The sequence below is a fragment of the Doryrhamphus excisus genome, linkage group LG16, assembly GCF_037039965.1.
Source record: "Doryrhamphus excisus strain RoL-2023G ecotype Guam linkage group LG16, RoL_Dexc_Guam_v1.1, whole genome shotgun sequence".
Taxonomy (NCBI): domain Eukaryota; kingdom Metazoa; phylum Chordata; class Actinopteri; order Syngnathiformes; family Syngnathidae; genus Doryrhamphus; species Doryrhamphus excisus.
Window position 1 is genome coordinate 7,126,204 of NC_136372.1, and position 18,997 is coordinate 7,145,200.

At 39.3% G+C, this 18,997-nt stretch overlaps 1 protein-coding gene across 3 annotated transcripts in view; it reads left to right on the forward strand.

Annotated features, from left to right (window-relative positions):
- Positions 1–11,208: 11,208 nt before the first annotated feature.
- The window catches only part of tex2 (testis expressed 2), a 47,830-nt gene continuing 40,041 nt past the window's right edge, over positions 11,209–18,997 (forward strand). For all 3 annotated transcript variants that reach the window (XM_078797161.1, XM_078797162.1, XM_078797163.1), the window contains exon 1: positions 11,209–11,279. The gene's annotated coding sequence lies outside the window, so the exon portion shown is untranslated. The remainder of the gene's footprint in view (positions 11,280–18,997) is intronic.

Sequence of the window (18,997 nt, forward strand, 5' to 3'; positions counted from 1 at the left end):
CAGCCTGTTCAAAAGGGACCCGGACAGATCCAATAGGCGCCCAGACTAAAGCCCCGCCCCCTTATCTGCTTATTTTGCATCCCTGCATGCTATTGTTTTGTCCGTGCTATGCAGCTTCCGCTGGCGGAGATGAAAGCCTCCAGCTGTGAAGATCAAACTAAACAGGAATCAGCTTGGAGCTCTCTGATTGGCCAAGTCAAAGCTTAGACGTCACTTATTGTCCCTTTCCCAAACTTTCCCAAAATGGACACGGTGTTGCTTCTTTCAAGTGTTGCGACTGCGGGCCCCCGCCATGGGAAAACACAGCTCACTGTCAGCCATTCCTTAGCCCCAATTTTGGGTCCTGAACCCCCTCATTTAGAAGCAGTCTTCCACACACAGGCATCATCCCAGACAACCGTGGGACTGCGGTCTACCAGAAAAAAAAAACAGGGGGTGGGGGGGGGGGCTCATCTGGAACCTAGCCAGGCGCCACCGCTGCCTCTGTTGCTGCTGTGGTAGCCATCCAGGACCTTTTACCATGTGACCAATCACATGACCTTAGTGCGCTCTACTTCCTGATGTGTGGAGATGACAGCTGAGAGGCCGCAGAGAGACAGCCGCCATCCATCAAGCACCAATGGACAGGATTATTATTGCAGCTTTGATGGCTATTAAAGCTGTGGGAAGTCATAAAAAGATACCATTAGAGGATTGGAACCTATTTCCTCCAACAGGACTGGAACAACATCTGCATTATGTACAGACCGACCTCCATTTAGACTTTCATCAAAGCTTTTAGCGCAAAAAAAAACCTTCCGACCTCTCGCTCTGGATGTGACATGAAGAAAAACTCAATTCAGGCATGTGTTTTGCTTTTTATTTGGCTTTCTTGGCCTTTTTTCGCCCAAGGTGTAGTCCTCATTTGCATATTTTTTTTGTAAGACTTATATCAAAAACATGGACCCAATTGATGGATGATGTGTTTTGGGCTGTTTTTAGGCACCTGCTGCAAAAATACTAGATCATCTCTGTCAGGATGTTATGCTCTTTTTAAGAACCTACTCTACTGCAAGACACCAGTCAAAGATCTTCTATTTAACAGGAGCGTTCTTCAGTTTCTAATGTCTGACTGCAAAAACACTACAAACATTTGCTGTTTTTGGCTGTTTTTAGTAATCTGCTGCAAAAATACTAATCAAAGATCCTCTCTGTCAGGATGTTCTGCTCTTTTTAAGAACCTACTCTACTGCAAGACACCAGTCAAAGATCTTCTATTTATGAGAAGCTTTTTTCAGTTTCTCATGTCCGACTGCAAAAACACTCGTCAAACATTTGCTGTTTTGGCTGTTTTTAGTAATTTACTGCAAAAATTCTAATCAAAGATCCTCTCTGTCAGGATGTTCTGCTCTTTTTAAGGACCTACTCTACTGCAATACACCAGTCAAAGATCTTCTATATAATGGGAGCATTCTTCAGTTTCTAATGTCCGACTGCAAAAACACTAGTCAAGCATTTGCTGTTTTTGACTGTTTTTAGTAATCTGCTGTAAAAATACAAATCAAAGATCCTCTCTGTCAGGATGTTCTGCTCTTTTTAAGGACCTACTCTACTGCAATACACCAGTCAAAGATCTTCTATATAAGAGGAGCTTTCTTCAGTTTCTCATGTCTGACTGCAAAAACACTAGTCAAGCATTTGTTGTTTTTGACTGTTTTTAGTAATCTGCTGCAAAAATACTAATCAAAGATCCTCTCTGTCAGGATATTCTGCTCTTTTTAAGGACCTACTCTACTGCAAGACACTAGTCAAAGATCTTCTATATAACAGGAGCGTTCTTCAGTTTCTAATGACTGACTGCAAAAGCACTAATAAAATTTTCTGGTTTTGGCTATTTTTAGTAACCTGCTGTAAAAACGTGAGTCACAGAGTTTCTCTGTTACAGAGGTTTTGTGCTATTTTTAGGAAACTGCTGCAAAAATACTAGTCAAAGAGCCTCTTCATGTCAGGAATGATCTGCTATTTTTAGGAATCTGCGTCAAAAATACCAGTGCTGTGTTTTAAGTATCTGCAAAAACACCAGTCAAAGATCTTCTATAATAACAAGAGCTTTCTTCAGTTTCTCATGTCTGACTGCAAAAACACTAGTCAAACATTTGCTGTTTTTAGTAACCTGCTGCAAAATCGTGAGTCACAGAGCTTCTCTGTTACAGAAGTTTTGTGCTATTTTTAGAAAACTGCTGCAAAAATGCTAGTCAAAGGGCCTCTTCATGTCAGGAATGATCTGCTATTTTTAGGAATTTGCTTCAAAAATACCAGTCAAAAAACCTCTTTGTCAGAAGTGCTGTGTCTGCAAAAACACCAGTCAAAGATCTTCTATAATAACAGGAGCTTTCTTCAGTTTTTAATGTCCGACTGCCAAAACACTCGTCACACATTTGCTGTTTTTGGATGTTTTTAGTAACCTGCTGCAAAAATGCTAGTCAAAGGGCCTCTTCATGTCAGGAATGATCTGCTATTTTTAGGAATCTGCGTCAAAAATACCAGTGCTGTGTTTTAAGTATCTGCAAAAACACCAGTCAAAGATCTTCTATAATAACAAGAGCTTTCTTCAGTTTCTCATGTCTGACTGCAAAAACACTAGTCAAACATTTGCTGTTTTTAGTAACCTGCTGCAAAATCGTGAGTCACAGAGCTTCTCTGTTACAGAAGTTTTGTGCTATTTTTAGAAAACTGCTGCAAAAATGCTAGTCAAAGGGCCTCTTCATGTCAGGAATGATCTGCTATTTTTAGGAATTTGCTTCAAAAATACCAGTCAAAAAACCTCTTTGTCAGAAGTGCTGTGTCTGCAAAAACACCAGTCAAAGATCTTCTATAATAACAGGAGCTTTCTTCAGTTTTTAATGTCCGACTGCCAAAACACTCGTCACACATTTGCTGTTTTTGGATGTTTTTAGTAACCTGCTGCAAAAATGCTAGTCAAAGGGCCTCTTCATGTCAGGAATGCTCTGCTATTTTTAGGAATCTGCTTCCAAAATCCTCTATGTCAGGATTGCCGTGCTGTGTTTAAGGATCTGCAAAAACACCAGTCAAAGATCTTCTATATGACAGGAGTTTTCTGCTGTTTTTAGGAATCAATAGATGATGTAATGCGAGACCAACACTCCTTCCATATAATGAGCCAACTTGCTTATTCTTTGGCTTTTTTTTTTTTTATTCTTTTTAGGAAGATGTCCACCACAAGATGGACCTCCTTCCTGCAAGACCTCAGGAGATCAGCCCGCTTGTTTGCTATCGTTGTCTTTCCCAGATCTTTCCCAGATTTTCCAACGGGTGTCCTGCATCCCCGCCATTGTCAATCTCCATAAATCCACATAAGTGTAGTTTAACAGGGGTTCACTTCTTTTTACACTTTTATGAGCGTCAATGAACATGTTGAAGCTGCCACAGATGATTTGTATTCCCATCCATTCCAAGCCTATTCCCACGTTTCATTGTATTTTATTGTGAAATCCAAGCTTCCACATGTGTCGTATCAGGTGCTAAAAGGCCATGGAGGGTACCGAGGGGAATTCTGTGTGCGCCCCCCCGTCCCCGTCCCCGTCCCCGTCCCCTGCAGCTGGAGGAAAAGCATCTTGTTGTACACCATTGTCCTCCTCCTGGTGTTTACGTTGTGTGTCAGGTTTCAGGGTAGGCATTGTTGTCATCCCGTGTAGCGACGACAGCCTGCAGCCACCTTCCCGCCGCCATCTTTGTTTTCAGCTCAGATAGTTGCCTCATGTTGCTTCCTATTGTTTCCTTGGCTCGACGTGTGAGTCGTCGGGTAGAGCGGTTGGAGGCCATGGGAGTCTGGAGTTGACGAGGAAGGGGTGGAGAGGGGATGGGGGGGGGTGAACGGGTTGCTCAAGAGTGCATGTGAAGTTTTATGGCTAACCACATGTGTCTTTGGATCTACTGCACGTCCGCGTTCTTTTCCCAGGCTGAGGGCTTTGCTGTCTTCCACGGAGAAGCACAACTTGGAACATGTGGTTCTTGTTTTGATGATGGTGCTCCATGCAGAGATGATGGCTCTGCCTTCTCCTAGCACTGACCTGCATCTATAATCCAAACATCCCACTGATTATTAAACAACATAGATGCCCTCCCCCGCCCTCCCACTTCCAGTGAAACCCAAAACGACAAAAGCCAGCATGGAGCTCAGCGGGTCAACCGCACGATCCTCATTATCGTTTGACTTGACAAGGACAAATCAAGGGTATATTTTCTATTCATGTCCCAGATCAGGTTGTCTTTGCTGGCCCGCCATTGGTTGTAAGTGAGTGGGAGGATATTAGCATGATGCCTGTGGGCTCTGTGCATGCATTCACCACAGTGTAGAGCATGACAACGTTAAACACGCCGTAATTCTGTGCAAAAACAAACCAAACTACTCCATATACTGTACGGACTTGTCAGGAACTCCTTTATTTACTTTTTATTATATATAACAATGGTGCTCCTTTTGTCATATTTGTTTAACATCTCTTTTTATTTTAGCATTTATGCATACATTTAGACACAAGACTAAGCATAATCATACATAAAGTAATTATTATTATCATTATATTTATTTATTTGTATTATTATATAATAATATATAATATTATTATATATTTATTATATTATTTATTATTATATTATTTATTTATTATATTATTTATTATTATATTATTTATTTATTATATTATTTATTATTATATTATATATTATATAATTATTAATAGTATCATTATATTTATAGTGTATAAAAAAGATTTTTATTCATTTACAATATGAAACAGAAATTATAATGACTGAGCTTATGTTCGGAAATATTTATTTTCAATCATTTTTTTTAATTTTTATTTAATTTTTATTCATAAAGACTTTTTCTTTAAATTCAATTCCAGCCTGATAAGTGGTAACTCGGACCGTGAATGCATCATTTTTTTTAACAAAGAAAAAACTAAAGATGTATGATTTGGCAAATATTAATTCATTTAATACTGATATCATAATTAATAATTTTTATATTAGATTTTAAAATATATATATATTTGTATTTTTGTTATTTGACATTGTTATTTGGTATTTTTAGCTTTGTTGTATTGTTTAATTATTATTGTGCTTACTTTTTATTTTAGATTTTTTTTATTTTTAATTTTTATTAGATATTTGTATATCTAATTTTATTAGAATTTATTCTTCATCTTTTTTTCTATTCATTATAATTGTTTCTTATATTTTTACTACATATTATTATAATATCTGATTAAATATTTATTTATTTATTTATTATGTACAGTATATGTCTTTTATATTTTTATATATATTTTATTTAATCATTTTCATATATTTATAATATATAATAGAAAAATAAATACTTTATATATATATATTTATATATTTTAAATATATTTTAAATGGCTAAATATTGCTAAATGTTATTGATAAATTTTACAAATAAAATGTGTAAAATTTCGTATTGTTTTTCATGAAATATTGATGATTCCCAGGACACATGATCAGGTACGGTTCTACAATCTCGGAGTGTGACTAAACTTGTACAGACGTAGGATAGAAGAAGATGAGATGTAAAGAGTGAGGCTGTGATCCAGATGAAAAGAAAAATTCTGATGTGGAAACGAGGAAAGCAGTGGCGCTGGTCCTGGTCCCCGGCTAGCTAACCGGGGCGGTCAGAGTAAACAAACCCTCGTTTGATCTGTGAAACGCTGAGTGGAGTAAACAGAAAAATGAGTACGGGTCAGCTAACATTGAAGGATGCAAGGAAGAAGGAGAGGGTTGCACACCCAAAATACGTGTGTTCTTCTGACCCCGACCCAAACAGATGAGGAGTGAAGCACCTTTCATCCATCTCAACTTGTCATCACCTCGTTTAGTTTGATGACTCTTCCAGCAAAGTGGTCTTGGCGTATGGAGATGAGGATGTGCTCCTTCCACCTTCTGTTTAGGAGAACTTCCCTCGGTGGAAACCACATCCTTAGCATGACTATTCATCCTTGTTTCCTCACTAAATATCTTGACATAGTTCGGTAGTACTGACAAGAACGGAACTCTTCCGTTTCTTTTCCACCAAACAAGAGTACGCATGGACTAGGGTTGATTTTAATGCCATACAAAATAGCCACTAAGTGGGGGAAGGGCATGATGTGAGGAAGCAGAAACACACATGACAGGAAGAGGAAGCTCTTGCATAAAACCACACGAGTGGTTAGCACGGAGTCAGGAGATCGGGAAAACCTGGATTCGAATCTCTTGCATGTTTTCCCATGCGTGGCTTTTCTCCGGGTACTCCGGTTTCCTCCCACATTCCAAAAACATGCTAGGTTAATTGGCGACTCCAAATTGTCCATAGGTATGAATGTGAGTGTGAATGGTTGTTTGTCTATATGTGCCCTGTGATTGGCTGGCGACCAGTCCAGGGTGTACCCCGCCTCTCAGCCAAGGCTCCAACTTACCTGGTATAGAAAATGGTGTTAAATAAATAAATTGATATTTTGATGTGCAAAAAAACATTGTTCATGTTAGTGTAGTTCTTTAGATATTTGATATTTGAACTGTAACAAAGGCAAAAAATATTGAAAATAGCAAAAAAGCAGTTTTTCTCCTATTTTTAGTCAGGAACTGGTATTTTCCTGAAACTTACCTACTATGTTTTGCTGCTGATTACTATAGGTATGTTCCATGTTTATATATCCCAGTGCTTCTCAATTATTTTCTACCCACTAAGGGACAGAATTTTTTTTATTTGAAATACTAGAAAACTGAATAATAACTAGAAATAATAATAATAACTAGAAATAATAATAATAATAACTAGAAACTGATAATATTTATTCATTTATCTGTACTTAAAACTGAATAATAACTAGAAATAATAATAATAATAATAATAATAATAATAATAATAATAATAACTAGAAACTGATAATATTTATTCATTTATCTGTACTTAAACCAAAATTAAACCAGGAAAATGCCACAAAGTACTCTAAATTTGTACATGTTGGTAGCCCCCCCCTTTTGAAATACTATAGAAACTGATAATATTTATGAATTTATCTGTACTTACTGTATGTACATAATTTTTTTTACTCTAAATTTGTACATGTTGGTAGGTCTGCATTGAAATGAAAGCCCCCCCACAATCCCCAAGGGGGGGGGGCTGCACCGCTATTTCATAATCACTGCTATAGCCATAGAACACAATATTACGTGTGCCTTAAAGGTCAGTAAAAATCATCTAAATGGCAATTTAAGGAGTTGTCGTTGAAAATTGGCTACAGAAAAAATATGTAAAATTTGCTTGCTAATAATAGGCCATATTCAACCGCAAAACAGCATGGTTTATTCATTTAAATATTTTGGAAATATATATTTTGATAGAGTCAAGCTGTGAAATTGTCGAGGTACGACTGTATTCATTTTCCGATTGAATCTCACAATATACGCTACAGTGATTGAAGTACACATAGAGTCCCGATACATCCGACCCATGTACGATTCGCCAGTATGGTTCGGTTGGGTTGATTCCATCGTAAAGATACACAAATGTCACTTATCTAGTTGGCACTACGGTACAAATGTGCACTGTTTTTTGTTGAGTTTATCTGTTGTGTTGAGGTCTATGATACCTCCTATCCAGCAGAGGGCGATATGCCGGTGTGGTGACCCCTTTTATTCATTCATTCATTCATTTTCTACCGCTTTTTCCTCACGAGGGTCGCGGGGGGTGCTGGAGCCTATCCCAGCTGTCATCAGGTGAGAGGCGGGGTACACCCTGGACTGGTCGCCAGCCAATCACAGGGCACATATAGACAAACAACCATTCACACTCACATTCATACCTATGGACAATTTGGAGTCGCTAATTAACCTAGCATGTTTTTGGAATGTGGGAGGAAACCGGAGTACCCGGAGAAAACCCACGCATGCACGGGGAGAACATGCAAGAGATTCGAACCCAGGTCTTTCCGATCTCCTGACTGTGTAGCCACCATGCTAACCACTTGTGTGGTTTTATGCAACAGCTTCCTCTTCCTGTCATGTGTGTTTCTGCTTCCTCACATCATGCCATGGACAATTTGGAGACGCTAATTAACCTAGCATGTTTTTGGAATGTGGGAGGAAGTGTGGATTACGTTGAGAACATGCAAACACCACACAGAGATGTCCGAGGGTGGAATTGAACCCTGGTCTCCTAGCTGTGAGGGTCCTTAGAACCTGTTTATGTAAATGTAAAAAAATGCAAAATTTTGCAATTTGGAGTCACCAATTAACCTAGCATGTTTTTGGAATGTGGGAGGAAACCCACGCATGCACGGGGAGAACATGCAAACTCCACACAGAAGGTCGTGGGTGGAATTGAACCCTGGTCTCCTAGCTGTGAGGTCTGCACGCTAACCACTCGACCGCCATGCCGCCCGTGACCCCTTTTAATACATGGCTATTAGCAACACCAACATGATACAAATTGGATCTGTATGACATTTTTCCTGAAATAGGATCAATTTAAGCTTTTGGTATGATAATTTGTCATACCCCATCTGGCAACGCTAGATCACAGCATGTATTGGCGGTTTATCTTTCTTGTTTGGCCTTGAACGTGGTTGATGGTGTGATTTCAAGCGTCATCAAACAAATTGGGATGGTCCTCGGCAATGTCGTGATGATTGTTACGAGCATTAAGATGCACAAAGTCGACCGTTTTAAACGCCGTCCTTATGTTGGAGAGGCACAATGTTGTGTTTATCAATCAGCACACATCAGAGGCTCAGCGTTCCTTTGGTGGACCTTTGAACGGCAAAAAAAAAAAAAGAAGCACGCCAAGCGGAAGAATCTTAATGACGCTGCCTTTGCCTGTTTTTCCAGCCTTGAAGAAGTTAAAATTAGTCTTTTAAAAAGGCAGAATTCAAAGGCGGGGAGCATGAAAAGGGGGGCAGAATGAAATGTCGGCACTGCGGTGTTAAAAGGGAGATGGGAGATGAGAGATCCTGGGGTCTGACTTTGGTGTGACTTCAAACGGGTGTGTTTAAAGCGGCGGGCCTTAATGTTGGCCTGATAGCACAACTGTCATGTCTCTGTGACCTCCCACAGCTGTCCACGCGGGGACGCGGGACTCATGTTGTGTCCATGTGTGTGTCTTTGTGTCATTTGTTTGCTTTTGTGTGTGTGTCGGCACTCTTGTGGCTCTCCCTGTGTGTCTTGATGTGATTGTCTGCGTGCCCTTTAATGTTTGTGTTTTTTGATGTTAGCGAGTGTGTTTTCCTTGCTGCAACTTCGCATTTGTGTGTGTGTGTTTGTATGTGTGTGTGTCCGTGGAGGTTGAACATCTAAGCCTCCGGGCTGTGCCCTCTCTCCCCATGCACACAGGCCTTTTTCCCCTCCTCCTTCTTGTTAAGATTCAAATGCTTTGAACTGCAGCTGTAGACTCTGCAGTCATTTCTACACTTTAGCTAAAGTTCCTTTTTGTGGCGCCTGTCACATGATCACAGAGCATTAACTGAATGGTGGACTGAACGCTTATTTATGTCGTTTATTCATGGGCTGCCCTGGCTTTAATGCGACGCTAATGGAAGAATTAAGATACCGATATCTGCACGATCTCATACATGTTGAAAATGCTCCTCCTGACAGATGCCGAGGCGTTCCCAGGACAGTTGTGACTATGTTTAGCTTTGTATATATATATATATTATATATGTAAAGGGAACTGCTATATATATTTGTATATCTAATTTTGTTTATTTTTCTATTTATTTTCTATTTGTTATAATTGTTTCTTATATTTATATTACATATTATTATAATATCTGACACTGGACATCAGAAAGAAAACATATGTCATCCAGCTACTCCTGACAGATGCCGAAGCGTTCCCAAGACAGTTGAGACTATGTTTAGCTTTGTATATATATATATATATATATATATATATAAAATATGTAAAGGGAACTGCTATATATATTTGTATATCTAATTTTATTTATTTTTCTATTTATTTTTCTATTTATTATAATTGTTTCTTATATTTATATTACATATTATTGTAATATCTGACACTGGACATCAGAAAGAAAATATATATATATATATTATATATATATTATATAATAAAATTAGATATACAAATATGTATAGCAGTTTCCTTTACATATATAAAGGATATTTATTAATATTTTTATATAAATAATATATATATATTATATATGTAAAGGAAACTGCTATATATATTTGTATATCTAATTTTATTAGAATTTATTCTTCATATTTTTTAATATTTTTGTTTCTATTTATTATAATTGTTTCTTATATTTATATTACATATTATTATAATATCTGATTCAATATTTATGTATTTATCACATGATGATTTATTTTTCACATGATCACAGTGCATTAACTGAATGGTGGACTGAACGCTTATTTATGTCGTTTATTCATGGGCGGCACTGGCTTTAATGTGACGCTAATGGAAATTGTGGAATTAAGATACCGGTATCTGCACGATGCAATATGTGTTAAAAATGCTGTTTTCTGTTCCAAGGATAGCTCCAAATATATGCTGATAGATAATCACAATGTATCGCACTGGACATCAGAAAGAAAACATATGTCATCCAGCTCCTCCTGACAGATGCCGAGGCGTTCCCAGGACAGTTGCGACTATTTTTATCTCTTTATATATATGTATATATATATAATAAATATATATATAATATATATATATATTTGTTTGCCATCCACCTGTTTGCATAATTGCTTAAACGTTTTACTTTACTGTATAGCAGTAAATATCCTAAGGGGATAAGCTGTCCACAAATATAAAACCATTGATTTTCAGTAATTCACAAGATGGCAATGATAATGGCTTACTTTATTTTAAGGAGATGATGGTTACACTTGCACAATTCAACAGGCCACCAAAAGTAGTAGGAAGAAGCAGAACATTTTATGACGAATAAATAAAGTCAACTACATAAAGTATAGCAAATGCATTCCACTTTAGCATGCTCTTCTAGTCACAATTTGCAATCATTTTTCACATTCTTAAGGGACCCGATGTCAAAATACCCATGTTTTAGTCTACGTATATTAGGAAAATAATTGAAACAACTCAGTGGTATTCTTTTTTGTCTGCCTGAGTTAACACAAATGTAAAAAATAATACTATGTTATCATCTATTGCAGGCTCGTCATCTTCCTGCCTTTTACCCATGATGCCGCTGGGTGCGTCTCTGCTTATCTTCTGGAGCTTCCAGGTGAGAAAGGCCTCCTCCTTCCTGCTCTTTAAAGTCCAACAGGCTGCTTACTGCTGAGAGCTGCCTCTCTTCTTTTACGTGTGTTTGTTCTCATCGCACACACACACACACACACACACACACACAACCGCCTTTGCCTTCATGTCTTGTGCACATCGGGGAACTTTTCTGTGTATACGCATCCCACCACGTCCATATCCTTGATTCTTGTTTTGAAACATGTGCAGAGAAAGGGTCCAGTGTGTTCCTATCAGCTGATCAAATAAAAAGTATCCAGTGGTCACCACCCGGCTCCTCACTGCGTGGTCCCTTGGCACGCGGCGGGGGAGCGAGGAAAGCGTGGGGAGCTGGTCCGATCACACCCCTATGTGTGCTTTGAGAAGTGGCATCAAACGTCTCTAAACTGCATGTGTGTGTAAGGACCAATAAAATAAATAATCTTGATTTTATCCTCCACGCTTGTGCTAAGCATCCATTTTAATTAATTTACATTTTTCTTCAATTTGTGGTTCATTATAACGGTTTCACAAATGAAATACGTTGATGAATATGTGTTCCTCACAGGACTGCAATCTATTTGTGGTGATGCTGTCGGGTTGGTATGGTCCAGATGATGTTTAATTTGGTGTTTAATGATGATTGTCTAATTTGGATGGTCGCCAGCCAATCACAGGGCACATATAGACAAACAACCATTCACACTCACATTCATACTTATGGACAATTTGGAGTCACCAATTAACCTAGCATGTTTTTGGAATGTGGGAGGAAACCGGAGTACCCGGAGAAAACTCACGCATGCACGGGGAGAACATGCAAACTCCACACAGAGATGCCCGAGAGTGGAATTGAACCCTGGTCTCCTAGCTGTGAGGTCTGCGCGCTAACCACAGTCAAAGACATGAAAAGCAAAATAAATATATTTAGGAATAGAAAAGAGCATTCTTCTGTTTCTAGTTTGATGAGTGAGTCCATTTAGATGTATCTGTGGCGGGCCACAAACAAACAAATGAATAAATATCATACATTTTTCAGTTTAAATGTCAAACTAAAAACCGGAAGTGAGAGTAAACTTCCTTATTTTTGGCTTTTCATGGCTTTTTTGCCACTATTATTCCCCTGTAAATAGCCAAGCTCAACAAGGGGTGTCAAGAGAAGAAAAACATAGTATTAGCCATCAGCTACTTATGGAAAATGTCCGTTCTTTGAGAGTTATTATCTTTTCTTATCCATATTAAGGCCAAGAAACACATTTTGAGTGAGCTTAGCAGTGTATTTTCATGGTATTTTCAAATTGCTATAATACTGTATGTGATGTGGGTATTAGTGTTATTGCTCGTTATAATTCACATTCGGAATATTTGGTTGGACCGCTGGCATACTGCTAAAAGTAAACTATAGCTGCCAATAAAGCTGCTGTGATGAACGTTTAATAAACTCGGCGCACCGGCACGAACAAAAGGCGTATGTATGTTTGCCCTTGTCGCTGTTTTTCTAATGTTTCACCACAAGCACGGCAAAAACACGAGAATTTATTCATGACTTCCTGCTGAGCACGGCGCTGTCATCAGGAAGATATTTGCAAGTTTTTGCATATTTTGTACCCAAACATTGCATCTGATACAAGAACTAGATAAAAAAATTTTGATTGACGCTGTCAGGGAGGTATGAATTGAATATGTTTTATGATCGAGAAATGAGAGAGGCAGGTGTACCTATTTTTCCTTTAATGCTAGCCTTGTTTCCTTATCACCTCTCTATCGGCGCTCTCTGTTGTTGTCCTGATGAAAGCGATCCGGCATCCTGTGCCAGCACGGAGTCGGGACGCCTGATTAAAAATGCTAAAGTCCCCTGCCGGGTCTTTGATGCGGGACCCCGGGTGCACAAAAGCCAGCCAAGGTTAGCCAGAGCTTGTGTAATCCTTTATGCGGGGGCCCCGACACTGAGAGACACCCAGCTGAGAGGCCTGACAGTCACAATCAATCATGTCAGGGACACGTCACTAGGTCCACTGACCTCCCTCCCCTCTAACAACACACACTCTGCTTTAATTAGCAAATGAAGCAGCGGCCAACAATGGTGTACCAAGCACCAAGTAAAATACACATGAACAGATGGGTGGCCAAAAATGGGGTGTTGTGGTAAAATGCTGCGTTATTAAACTTTACATTTTCAGGGCTCTACATTGAAAAAAAAAGACTTGCCCATGGGGAATCCTTAAGGTGAGAACTACAGTAAAGTCTTGTTATATCGATATCGGTTATATCGAAGTACTGCTTATTACGATACTATTTTCATTTCCCGGCAAATTTCTAGTCTTTTATGATATAATTAGTTCCGTTAGTACGATACACGGTTATTATGATAATCCTGTTACTACGATACCTTTTCATCTCCCGCCAGCCAATTTGGTCTGCTTATATCGATACAAAAGCAGCTTAAATCAATCTTTGCTTAAGGATTTCAATACCAAAAAAGAACACGGCGAACGGCTGCTTCCAGTCAACTTTATTTTTCACACTTCCACCACCAGAGCACAGCACACACACCGATTCCCGCACTTCCTGGTTCACAGGTCATGCTCAACCCGCCCCACATAGCTGGCCAAACACATGCCTGCAACAGAAGAACCAACTGACATAGCATACACACCTATGCATGCACAGGGAGAACATGCAAACTCCACACAGAGATGGCCGAGGGTGGGATTGAACTGTGGTCTCCTAGCTGTGAGGTCTGCGCGCTAACCACTTGATCACCGTGCCTTGACTTGTTTATACCGTGGTATATCTTTAAAACGGTAACCGGCCCACGCTTAGTTTGCATTGAAGTCGGGATAAAAAAGTGCTTTTGCTCTTTGTTCAGGCTGCATTTCTAAATAAGAATTTGTTCTTAAATTGCTTGCCTGGGTAAATAAAGGTAAAATAAATAAAAAATAACATGGTCAGTATTCAGCAGCTTGTGTCATCTTTACTAGATTCGTCTTCTGATTGGTAAACCCCGATCTGACTTGTTTACATCAACAAAAGCAACAATAGAGGACATGCAAGTAACCATTTGGTGTTCCTCCCATTCAATTCCCACATAGACGTGATGATTCCCTGTCTCGCTCCACCCTTTTGGTACCATAACATCGCCCGGTGTGCCAAATGTGGTACTGTACGGATCACTTATTTCATTTTTTAACCGCAAGATGGTGGGTAGTAGAAACGACGGATTAGGAGGACAAGTGGACCATGTCTGTCCTAACCAGCGGAATCCCCCCTAGTGAAGGAATCGAGCATTATATGGCCTGTAATGTTCTTTTAGTGGTAAGCCACCAACCAAATGTCAAGAATGCAGCAAAACTATGAGTCACTGTATCACTTTAAGACCAGTTGTTTTCCGACCAATCAAATTTGAGAGTACAGGTTGTGTGACATCATAGCATCACCTGCTACTATTGGAGAACAATGGAGCGTTTTGTTCCTTTTCGGACAATTCTCAGTCAACCAATCGATGGAGTGCAGTGCAATTTAGCTCCACCCTTTAGGTACCGTAGCACGATGGAGGGCTGCCATTTTGGTCCATTTTATTTTAACAATGCTGAACTGGACAGCTTTAGTAGAAGGATGTCTTGCCCAAATTGAATGTTGTCTTTCTCTGTGATCTAAATGCAGATGTCATTTTAATCACCGCTGTGTTGCTCCTTCTTAAAAGAACATCTGAATGTCTGAAGCTGCTGTCTGTGCCCCGACAATGAACCCTGGCTCCTTTTTTTAACATCTTCCCCTTTTTTCTCTCTTCTTCATCCAAAAAAATGAGATCAACGAGGCCTGCTCAGCATTTTTATACACATCACAGGGCATGATTTTTTTATTTGGATTTGCTTAATTGTAGCGTGCAGTATGTGTGGGAGCTTCTTGATTGATGATGTTTTTCCCATTTCGTTTATTCACATATTCTTCTATAATCTGTTATTGGCGATGTAAAGGAAAAAGTTCCAGATAAACATCAAGTTGTTTATTTGCGGGAGTGCGTTTTACTCCATATTTGATGAGGGTTGATATTGTTTGTGCAGAGGTCTTTCAGTGCTGCTCGTCAACAAATAACTTGTGACAGTGAACAAGTGTGGGTTGGAGAGGATTAAGATGGGGGTTGTTTTGAAGTTTGTTTGACATTATGTTAACAAAGCTTGCCTAATCTCCAGATGGAAGGCCGGGAAAGGGTTCTGGTTTGTGTGTGTGTGTGTGCACGTATGTACCGCTGTTTTTTTTCCCCATAGCGAATACAGTAGTAATATACTTTTTTGCGGAATTTACATCCGGGACCACCAGCGAATGCCGAAAAACCGTGACCTGAACCGACCAGATTCAATTCAAAATCTCCAACAGGTGTCAAACTGATTGACCTTATTTAAACTAATTCAATCAGAATCAGAAAAGGTTTATTGCCAGGTATGATCAAACACATACTAGGAATTTGTTTTGGTATAGTAGATGCAGACACATCTATTAAAAAAGAATGAAAAATACAAAAAAAATAAAAAATTATACAGAATAACAGAATAACAGTATAAATAAATAAATATATAAACATATTCAAATTCAGTGGCACGGTGGTCTAGGGGTTAGCGCGCAGACCTCACAGCTAGGAGACCAGGGTTCAATTCCACACTCGGGCATCTCTGTGTGGAGTTTGCATGTTCTCCCCACATTCCAAAAACATGCTAGGTTAATTGGATACTCCAAATTGTCCATAGGTATGAATGTGAGTGTGAATGGTTGTTTGTCTATATGTGCCCTGTGATTGGCTGGCGACCAGTCTAGGGTGTACCCCACCTTACGCCCGAAGACAGCTGGGATAGGCTCAGCACCCCCGCGACCCTCGTGAGGAAAAAGCGGTAGAAAATGAATGAATGAATATTCAACTTCAAATGATCGATCTGGAGTCTTCATTAAAAACCCAAGCGATCACTTCATAGCATGCATTCGTTCTGGCCTCGCAGTCAGCCACTTATGATTGTAACCAAACACTCTCTGAAGAACTTTGATATGCAGACCTCTTTACATGATGTGGCAGCCATGAACCGGGGGATAATTAACCTCATGCCCTCTTTAGATGATACCTGGTCTTATTTGAAAGATTCATTCAGCGCTGTTATTGACAAGCGTGTTCCATTGAAATGATTCCGGTTCCCTACAGCCTCTGCCCATGACCTAGCTGATTTGATCCGTCATAAAAACACCGAATGGCTGAAAGCCAAGTCCTTGAAGTCATCTAGGCAATTAGGTCAGCTAAAATCAACCATTCCAAGGAGAAATGTGGATCTCAACCAGTTTTGGAATACCGTCACCCACCTCAGTGAATTTTGGTGGTACAATCGTCACAAAAAAAGCCACATTTACATGAGGGAGTTTTTTTCTTTCTGAATGGAATCTTTCCGAATGACCTTTCCGAAAGCAATGGTATACATGGAAAGGAATATTCCAATCGCGTGTCTACATGCGCCGCTATAATCAACCAGAATAGTCAATGGGGCATGCGCAGTAAAACGTAAACACCAACATCACGTGATACCGACTTTTTCTTTCACTTGTTGGAATAACTCCGTATTGCCAGTTTTTCCTTCGTCCAGTCTTGAAATTTAGTTTGAATCAAAAACAAACTTTCCACAGCAGTCCAGTGCCGATTGCTCGCCTCCATTTTTTTAAATCGAAGAACGTCTCGAGCTGTGTCTTATGTCATTCGCTGAAAGAACGCACCCGGGAACAGGAAAAGATAAAGTTCAATCTTGCTAATATTTTATAATTAAGCTCGGCACATGTTTTATATAGATATGTATTTTCTTTTTTTTAATAAAACTGGACTTGTGAATGGCGTATAGAAGGGTTTAGATCAGGGGTCTCAAACTCAATTTACCTGGGGGCCACTGGAGCTAGGGTCTGGGTGAGACTGGGCCGCATCAGGTTTTCCAAAAAAAAAAAAAAAACGCATTTATTAAAAACAGAAAAATGAATAAACTTTGCTTTGGTTCCGATTTTCTACAAGAAAAGCTCTGATAAAACATTCCTGTTCTCAAATATCTATCTGAAAAATAAATAAACAAATCAAGAATAAAGAAAATCAATAAATCAGTAATAAATAAATACATAAATATAATAATAATAATAAAACGGCAAATAATAAAAACTTAAGAAACCACATATAGTTGGTGGGTAGACAAATTATTTTTTTCAGATTAAAATGAACAAAGCATTATTAGAGCCCTGTAGACATGACAAAACACGACTATAGTCACATTTATACTCTTTTTTTATTTACAACATATTGCGCAACTGCAGGGTCTTGAGACACATGCTAACTCGCAAACTAGAGAGCTAGCGACCTCAAAGTTATTTCCTTTAAACTTAAAAAGCCAAAAACTTACCACTTCCACACGGATAGGGAGGATAACTATTAACAGTTATTTAACCTTTAACATGAACATTAATCAAACGTAATAATTTTTTCTGGGTACATGATACCATACAGCATCCATATCAAACTTGCGCGGGCCGCACTAACATTAAACTTTCATATCAAGGCGGGGGCCTCAAACTAGTGTCCTGCGCTCCACATTTGCCCCGCGGGCCGCATGTTTGAGACCCCTGGTTTAGATTCTGTTCCACAGATGACACTAATGCACACAAAAGCTGCTTGCCAACCGCCAATAAACAACAGAAGAAGAAAAACACCACAAAGAAGAACGCACCCTGACAACTTTCCGATTGAGCGGGTACAAGATACCTCAATCGGATTGGGGAAAGGCATATTCCAACCCTGTGAATCTGATTATATATTCATTCGGATTGGCACTTTTCTTTCGGAATGAGGTGTATACAAAGGTTACATTCTTTCCGTTTGAGCAAATAACCCGAATGGAATTGGAATATTTGGGTCCATGTATACGTGACTACTGATAAATGACGCATGGCCATGCTTCTCAACCAACATTTTGTCAATTCCTTACAAACACTGCTCCATTACCAACCCCTCCTTCATCCAGTGATAATGGCTTCTCTTTCCATCCTGTTTCTGCTTCCGAAGTTTTGGAGGAACTCATCAAATAATTCTGCTAGCTATGATGTGTCTGACCCCACATTTTAAAAAGTAGCTACTAATATTATTGCTGCCCCCATTACATATTTGTTTAATTTGCCCATTCGTCTGTGTGTTTTCCCTTCTGAGTGGAAATCTGCCATGATCTTCCTCCTTCTCAAAGGCAGCTCTGGCTCTGACCCCAACTGCCACAGGCCTATATCCATCCCGCCTTGCCAGGCCAAACTTTTAGAGTGATTAGTTCACAAACAGTTGACCCACTTCAATGATTCCAACCATATCCTGTCAGATCTGCGATCGGGGGTTCAGAACTGGCCACCGCTTCACTTAATATCTGTGATGATATCATCACCGCCATTGACAATAAACAGATCTGCATAACTGGTCTCTTAGATCTGGGCAATGGCTTTGATTCAGTAGACCACAACGTCCTGTTACATAGGCTCTCTGGTATTGGCCGGTCCAAGAGTTGCATTATGAAGTCAGAAAATGTTGTGTTAGATGCCATTAACTTCACTGAAGGTATGTTTCAAGGTTCCATATCATTTACTCATTTGGCTCTTCACGGCAACACCACGTCCACCTTACAACTCAACTGTACTTCCACTGAGAAGTCTCTTCACGACCGTCACTTGTGT